Source organism: Anguilla anguilla, chromosome 2 (genome assembly GCF_013347855.1).
Source record: "Anguilla anguilla isolate fAngAng1 chromosome 2, fAngAng1.pri, whole genome shotgun sequence".
NCBI classification, from domain to species: domain Eukaryota; kingdom Metazoa; phylum Chordata; class Actinopteri; order Anguilliformes; family Anguillidae; genus Anguilla; species Anguilla anguilla.
The window spans coordinates 18,442,356-18,451,101 of NC_049202.1; the positions used below are offsets into that span (position 1 = coordinate 18,442,356).

At 48.9% G+C, this 8,746-nt stretch overlaps 1 protein-coding gene across 1 annotated transcript in view; it reads left to right on the top strand.

Annotated features, from left to right (window-relative positions):
* LOC118221235 (leucine zipper putative tumor suppressor 2 homolog) overlaps positions 1-8,746 on the top strand; it is a 53,542-nt gene that overhangs the window by 24,124 nt on the left and 20,672 nt on the right. Inside the window, exon 2 of the mRNA XM_035406112.1 lies at positions 5,160-5,280. The gene's annotated coding sequence lies outside the window, so the exon portion shown is untranslated. The remainder of the gene's footprint in view (positions 1-5,159; positions 5,281-8,746) is intronic.

Consider the following 8,746-nt stretch of genomic DNA (forward strand, 5'->3'; position numbering starts at 1 on the left):
TTCGATCGTGGACCACAGAGATGACCCGGTCTGGGCACTAGTAAGCAGCTCAGAGGACAGGACTAAGACATATGTGGATTATAAATATATCATCATATTGCCAAGTTGGACTATTTGATATTGTTCATATGCACATGTTATTAATACAGTATTGGCAGTTGGAACTTTCTACCCTTGCAAAATCCAGCAAAAAAACATTGTTTAATAACTTCTATTTTCACAATACAGTCCCTGCATGCTGTCATTGTTTGTCACACAACACTTCCACTATGTTGGTCATATAAATAGCAGTAACTGTAGTGCAGTGAGGTATGTGCTTTGGAAGGCGCTTGGCAGCACACGCCCCCAAACGGCTGAGAAATTATGAGCTTTTCCCAAGGCATTTTTATCAGCTGGTACGCATGTGTTAATGTTCTCTGAGCACTGAAATGAACGTGCTGAAACCAGTCAGATGACACGGTAAAGGCTACCTTACTTTGCCTTCACTGAACACACGTGCCTGAACATCTCTGCGATGTCACCTTGCCCAACAGTCGTTATCGCTGCGGTACAATAATCAAAACTGTCTGGTTTGGCCACATTTTGCTCTACAGTACATTTGAAAATGTCTCCTTCCAAAGTTCGATCCAAAATGTACCAGTACTCTACTATTTTTATTTTTAGCAAATTAGAGCAAGAAAAGTAGTGTTCTCCTTTGGAGACAGTTGTTCTGTATCTCAAGTGCATCGCCAAAGTTTGGGGTGATGGCTGAAACATTTTATGTGACAAAATGTAGGCCAGATGTCTTTTCTAAATAATATTTTATGACAAAGCTGTTGGCTCATGTAGCCAATTTATTGAATTTTACCATGCAGTGGGTTAAACTGAATACTGTTGGAGGTTTATATTGTCTCATTTACCATGGTTACTTCAACATTTTATATATATCAGTAGTGTTACATGTGTACTTGCGATACTCAGCCCTAACCTGGTAGACTACGAATATAACTGGCTAATCCAAATTGGGAGGAAAGAAAAGCAGGGGATTAAATACAAACACTGGACAAATCAGAAGGGATTAATAGCTCTGAGGTAGAATATTATATGTAATTCTCAGATTAGGCATTTATGAAGTCCTCCACAAGGTGGTGCCACTGAGCATCTAGGCTTGACCATGACATCATCGCGCTGGTGCATTATTGCCCTGTTACAGAGCCTAATGCTCTTTTCTGAAAGCTGATGCAAAAAAAGTCGATGAAATTTTACCCAGCGTTCATCAGGGAGGGCGTGCGGGGGAGGGGCCTGATGGGACGTGACAAACGAGCTCTTGCTGCTCGCCTTGTGTTGATTCAGCCAGAACTGCTCCATCACCCTTCTGTCTGGGAAGGACCGTTTTCGACGAGACTTCAGAGACAACATTTTTGTGTCGCCTAACAGCCCAGAAAAAAAAGCAAAATGGCGAGATTTAAGATGGGGGTGGGGGGGGATTGGGGGGGGCACAGGACGACGCGACGCCGCCGGCGCTAACCCCCGATATAGCCAGACAGCACATGGGCAGATCAATGGGCTGGCTTGTGTCAGGTTTCTGCAGCTCAGGCCCTGATTGATTTCTGTAGGAGCTGCCTGTGTGGGCATGAGGGATTTTGGGGGGAAGGGGGGGGGGTGGGAGACTGAATACTCCCGGACTCCCACACTCCCATCAGCAGGAGACGTCCCAGCCTGGCCTGTGTTGGTACGGGCCAGTACGGGCCTGACCAAGCCTTTTGGGCCAGGGAGAAGAGGGGGGTAGGGGGGAGAGTTGCCGTTTTTGAACTTTGAGTGTGACATGCGTGGATGTGACCTCATTTGGTTCCGCAGATGTGAGCGTAATTGAATTACTCGGTAAGGAAGGCCAGCGCGTTCTGCGACTGCGAAGGGGCGAGGGGAGGGGAAGGGGCCAGAGCTCGGGGCGACTGGAAAGTGCGGAGAGGTGGGGGCTTCTTCTCTCCCGCTCGTGTGGTGTGGCGGCCAGTTGAGGTCTGTTAAGCCACTTTTCCACCGCATGGTACCGGCTCAACTCGACTCGACTCTACTCGACTCTACTCGCTTTTGGTACCAGGTACTTTGTTTTCCACTGCAGATAGTACCCCCGTCAATGTAGCTGGTCGTCATAGCGATGCTGCATGAACCTGCCGTGACGTCATCTTCAACGCGACACACACAGGAACAATGGAGGATATCGAAGAGATGGTGTTCTTGATTCTCGGTATGTGGCTGTTTGTCACAGCAAGGAGACAAATTTTGTTTCAGAAGAGGCTGAAGGCAGCAAGACAAAAGACTGCTGAAAGAAACAGGAGAGTTTGGGAAATCCTACATCAGAGCTCAGACGACGAGACGACTCTGGTGGCTCAAAGGCGACGATTCTAGTGAGGATTCTTTCTGACCAATCAGTGGTCTGCAGTGTTTTCACGTCACCTGTTGGTATCGCCTCAGCTTGCTTGGAACCTTGACGGAGGTTATACCAAAAAAATTACCAGGTACCAGGTACTATCCACAACTTTTGCCCGATGGAAAACCAAAAAAGTCAAGTAGAGTCGAGTCGAGTTGAGCAGGTACCATGCGGTGGAAAAGCGCTCTTAGGAGAGATGGTGGCATCTCTGAAGGCCCCAAACCGATGACATCACGTCCAACCCGCTCCCGTAAACACTGATGGCTTTGCTTTTTGCATCTGCGTACAGCACATTATTATATTATGTTAATGCTATGGGAAATAGGTGTGACCTGTGTGAGTCATCTGCTGTGCTTTGAATGGCCCCTTTGTGGGGTTGCATGTGATGTAGGTTAGCCCACACTATTGGGCACCTGTCCATCACAGATGAATTTTGCTCAGTTTTCCTTTTTCCTGCCAGTCTGTGCCGTCTAACATTTCCATACCTGATCTATACTGATCTAACTGGAAATTCCCAAGAAAAGAAAAACACGGAACCACTGAGCTTTAAAATTCGGAGAATTCGGAAGCTTTTTGAATCAAAACACAAAATGGAAATCCCCTTTTCGTTGATAATGTCGTATGTTGCATTGTACTCATTCTTCCAGAGGATGGCAGTGTCCTCTCCTCTCCTCTCCTCTCCTCTCTCTCTCTCTCTCTCTTTCTCTCCATGTTGAATATAAAGTGCACACAGCCTGAGGAATGCCTGTGGTCTGTTTTAAGTCAGGTCTGATTCACTGAAAACCATGGCGACAAAAGAGTTTTATTTTTCCTGGAAACTTTTTTCCCCCGCTCTTCTCCAGGATGGCGTAGGAGAGGACGGCGGGGGGACTGAGGTGGAGCGAGGAGGGGAGGGGAGGGGAGGGGAAGGGGGGGAGGGTTTAGGTTGGCAGGAGAAATCTTTCCTTTCCTCTTTACCTCATAGCCAGGTGCTAATATGCCTCATTCACCAACAAGTGATTTTTTTTTTCTTTTCATTCGCTTTGAAAATGAATTGGCATGCCAGTATAATCAATGGTGCCTGCTGCTGCTGGCACCGTGCGTTTTGCTCCTTTCCGCGCGATCGGCCGGCTGGAATTGATTTATTTTTCTCTAAACTGGCACTAGTCTTGCTGCTCCGCGTCGACCAGCACCTGTCCAAACAGAGCTGCATCTGAAGCGCTCGCGCTCCGCCCGCTCGCTCCGCCCACCGGCCTGTGAGATTCTTACAGGCTGCGGGCTGCAGGGAGCACTGCGGGAGAAGCGCTGCAGATCTGGGGGAGAGCTGGTAGCCCGTGAGCGCCGGGCACGTTGCTGGGTGAAGCTAGCGTGTCGCTAACCCTAGGAAACCTGGCCTACTTAAACCAATCCTACCCAGGGTGATGAAGCTAACAGCCTCAGCACCCCCCCCCCCCCCCCCCCCGGTCATAGTCTGGGCTAATTACATTAGAGTAGCCTTGGCTGAAACCAACATGGCTGCAGGGCCTAGCCTGCGAGGCTGCTTGGAAGCCATTTTGTTTGGTTTCCATAGTGTTGCTTGCTGTCCTCTACCCTACCGGTTTGAAGAATATTTCAGTAGTGACCAACATATTTATCGGGCACAATTCTGGTATGATTATTGACACTTTAATTATTTAGCAGCTACTTTAGCTGATGTGTCTTACTGAAGTGCATTTTGTATGGTAAGCAAACACAGTATGTTCTGGAGATGCAGTTATAGTCATGTGACTATCACCATAAAAGTATTTGCCTGTGAGAAAACGGAAGAGATGAATCGCTGCTCGCTAGCTTCAGTTTGGGAGCCGTGAGAAGTTCACGAGCCACCCTGGGTGACCTTGGCGATGGTGCATGTTGTTCCAACAGAATAACGACCCCAGCCCCCCGCCCCTCCTAGCAAAAAAAAAAAAAAAAATCATGTCGTAAAAGGCTTGTTCTGTGGTATTTTTTGTTAGCGCTTACTGTTTTTGTTGAACTCTGTTAGGCTGTTTATCATGTTGAGTTGGTTGTGGAAGACATCCAGGGGCTGTGTATGCTGATGCAGACAGGCACGCCGCCCATCACACCGCTGCCATTTGATAAGGGGCCTCAAGGGCTCAGTACTCACTCCCGCTCACACCAGTGTGCGTCATGCCAGTTGTTTCATGCGGCTCTGCGTTAAAGAGTGTAGCCTGTGGGCCTTAAAGGAACTGCAAATGCTTTGCGTCCTACGCTTTTCCACTATAAACAAAAGGAAAGACATTTCCCTCATTTACCCTTTTGTAAATATTGCATGGCTCTGTCTGCGTGCGCCTCTCTGCCTAAGTGTGCTAGATTGAGAGTCAGTGAGTGAGTGCGTATGTGCTGTGTGAGTGTGTGCTTATGTCTCAGTGTGAGTGAGTTGAGTGAGTGTGTGTATGTGTGCTGTGTGTGAGTGTGCTTATGTCTCAGTGTGAGTGAGTGAGTGCGTGTATATGTGTGTGTGTGCTTATGCCTCAGTGTGAGTGTGTATGTGTGTGAGTGTGTGATTGTGTGTCAGTGTGAGTGAGTGAGTGAGTGTGTATGTGCTGTGTGAGATTGTGTGCTTGTGTCTCAGTGTGAGTGAGTGAGTGAGTGTGTATGTACTGTGTGTGAGTGTCTACTTGTGTCTCAGTGAGAGTGAGTGACTGCGTGTACGCATGTTGTGACAGTCACATTTTCATGAGGATTCCCAGCATGCTTTGCGTAACCTGTGCACTGTGGGTGTGTGTCTCTGCAGCAGCACCGCGGCATGGTGGAGGGGACCCGCAGAGCGTGCTGACGTCCTGGGATGTGTGGCTGCCCCGCGCCCCTTACACCCCCCCGGTCTCCAGGAGCTGAAGACAGGGTTCCAGCCAGAGGTGAGACAGGGGTAGTGTCTTTTTGGTGGGTCAGCCATTAAAAGTCATAAAAGTCCTGTAGCCCTGCCTGGGATGGGACAATGGAAAAGGACAACCAAAGAATTTCGGCTGGGGTGTACCCCACGCTCGATGCCAAGCTGGGTGGCTCCTCCACTTTGCCCATTCACTCCTATGCAGGAGGTCCTGGTGGTGTGGATACCACTGTCTGGGTTGTGTTTATACAGGAAGACAGAAAGGTTTATAGTTTCTGTATATTTCTTCTTGTTTTTGGAGGTAAAACTTCCCAGAAGTGTTGTAGCTACAACAGGAAGTGCACCCAAGCTTGAACATGTTCATTAGGACCGAAAGTGCGGGGAGAGGACACAGTCGTGGAGAGCTGTTTGAGTCCCTTTGTGATGATTTCTATTTTTGTACTTGTGTACAGTGCTTAACCGTAATTGCCTGTAAACATTCAGCCAGTGAACTGGGTCACATCAGTTAAAAAAACAACAACATCAGCTTCACAGGGCTGTCTGCTGTGGCAGTAAGTGACTGCAGTTTCCGAATGTTTTATCAGTCAAAAGAGCATTTTCTTTCTCTCGTGGACAAGTGGACACAAAAGCTGGGTTACTTGTTTCGTGGTAGTTGGGTCTGAAAAGGCAGGTTCACTGTGATACGCTATGAGAGGGAGAACAGACCCTGTCAGGCTCTCTGGGCGTGTTTTTTTCTTTTCTGTTATTGACCCAGGACTGTCAGGCTCAGCCCTCAAGCTTTATTTTATTTTGCTGAGTGGTTGGTTTGTGTCTGTTTTTCCCATTTTTGGAATGGCCAATCACCAACTGTCGCGACGGGAGGCTGTGCCGTTCTCTTCCGAGTCGCGCGCCGCTGGCCGCTGCTTCTTTCCCGCTATGTGGTTCGCTAGCGGAGCTACGCAGCCAGTGAGCCGGGGCACTGTGTTCTTATGCAGTCAGTGCAGCCGGACTGCAGGCACCCAGTTCAATAGAGCAGTCACTCTTGAGGGCTAAGGCAGTGCAAACTCCGCTGACTGAAATAGCCTATCCTTTGGCCATGGTCAGTTATGAAGCTGCCCATGAGGCTCCAGGTCATAGTACCAGCACTACCCACAGTTGGGATTCAGTTCTAGGCATAAGGGCACATCACTGCATCAGGGACTAGTGCAGAGGTGGAAAGTCCTGGGGTGAGAAAGTAAAAGTCCTGCCTTGTGTTTCTTCCGCCCGTGAACTCACTAATGTGAGTTGTTTCACTAATGAGTTCTATCTCTTGGCTGAAGAATGGTGCTAATTCAGGTGACTGGAACAAATTACTGGGGAGGATTTGTACTTTCTTAACCTGGATTTTACCTCTGGGGGGTATTGTTTCAGCTGGCTGCACCACCCCACAGCCCTTAACGCTTTAAAGATCTGCTCAGGCGAGCAGTAGACCACATTTATTTATCTCACTAAAAAACTTTGGGCCCTAATTGTCCATTTACCAACGATTGAACTGGTTGATTGAGGGTTGTAGTTTTAAAAGTATGGTCGGTCAGTTAGTATTGATCTTGAGTTATTATTGGGTTGTTGTTTGTGTAGTTAGTAGCAGTATCATCTCACATCACAAAAGTCCTGAGTTCGAATCCCAGCCGAGGGATTCTCTGTGTGGGGTTTGCATGTCCCCCCCCCCGTCCGCAAGGGCTTCCTCTCACTGTCCAAAGGCATGCAGGTTAGGTTAACAGGACAGTTTAAATCATCCTTGGGGTAGGAATGTGTGTGTGGGCCCTACAAATGATTGAGGACCTGTCCGGGGATGTATTCCTGCCTTTCTCCCGATGGATGGAAGGGGTGTTAAGTATTATTGGTCCAAGTAGCCTAATCAAAGAAAGTAAAATATTTTTGTCTTTTTTTCTTCGTTTATCAGTTCAAGAGTTTGAAGCCCCAGATTCACGAGTCTGATGTTGAAAAATGAAATAGGAAACTGTCCTGATCGGAGCTGAGAAGTGAATGACAGTAACTTTGTGTGAACAGTAGCACAGACAGAGGACCGAAATAGAGATCGGTCGCACCGCTCCGTATGAGCTGCATTTCCCACGCCCTCAGGCACGGGCACGCACTCGCTGTGACCGAATCGTTTCCGGAGGACAAAAATAGAGACAGCTGATTGGCCATTCCACTCCATATGGATTCATTGAGAGTGAATCGTGTGGTGTAAAACTAAAGAATAACGTATACACAGGGGCATCTGATAGTCTGATCTGGGGTGCTGTTTGTCAGGTTTGTTGGTGTAATGTCCCGGTGTTGTTTCTGTGAGGCCGTTTCTCCCGGCAGGCTGTCAGCACACGGGCGTTCTGCAGCCCAGGGCGGCGAGCGTGACGGAGAAGCAGCAGAGGGGAGGGGTCAAAGGTCAGGGCCAGTATCCATCTTGGTCAGAGGGGACTCTGGTTACTATGGGCTCATTTGTCACGACCTTCTTCACACACACGAGCACACACATACACACACACATACACACGCACACACACGCACACACACACACACACATGCATGCACGCACGCACGCACACACACACACTTTCGTACGCTAGTACGCTGGGACGTTTGAGAATGGGGGGTCAGGTTTGTGTAACTGTGCCCTGTTACAGGAGCTGCTTGAGAGCGGTTGCTGATTGCTGGTGGTCTGGTGACGTCTGTCAGAGCTCCAGGTCTTGGGGGACCCATGCAGGTCTCTGCAGCAGCTGCTATTCCAGGCTGTCTCTGTTGTGGGTTCATGTCCACATAAACACAGCTGCCAGGCTCCTCCATTTGTGGCTTTCACGTGTCCCTCAATGACTGACCGGCATGGGCTGTGCATGTTAGCCGTTAGCCGTTTGGAAAAGGGGCCCTCAGTGTGTTACAAGATCAGGACCTTTGGTTGAACCCTAAAAAACTGCTGCTGTCTGTCTTGTCCACTTCCCACAATGCACTGCAGAAAACCAGGACCATTTAATGGCAGGGAACTTCTCATAAACCCTCAAAAATGGCTGCTGTCTGTTTTGGTCTCTTCCCACAATGCACTGCAATGAACTAAGACCCTTTAATGGCAGGGGACTTTGCTCAAACCCTCAAAAGTGGCTGCTGTGTCTTTTGAAAACTTCCCAAAACAAAGTGCGGCGGACCCTTTAACCCTTCGAATCCTGTGTTCTAGAACTCCCAATTGCTTTCAATTACCAGTAGTGACCGTTACATCAGCATTAGAACGCTCAGTGAAGAACGTTCTAATCGCATATTTGTGATCTCACGCCTTACGGGGTTAATGGCGAGGGCAGTTTGCGGCTAACGCGGAGAGAATGGGCCTGCGGGGCTGCTTGAAGGCTGCCGGCCCATCGCTCTCCGCTGCTCCCTGCCTCTGTTGTTCCCCCCTGATGTGGATTTATGAGGCGGGAGACGGGCGTCTCTGGGTGGTTTGTGTGCATGTGTGTGTGTGTGCGTGTGCGTGTGTGCGTGTGTGTGTGTGT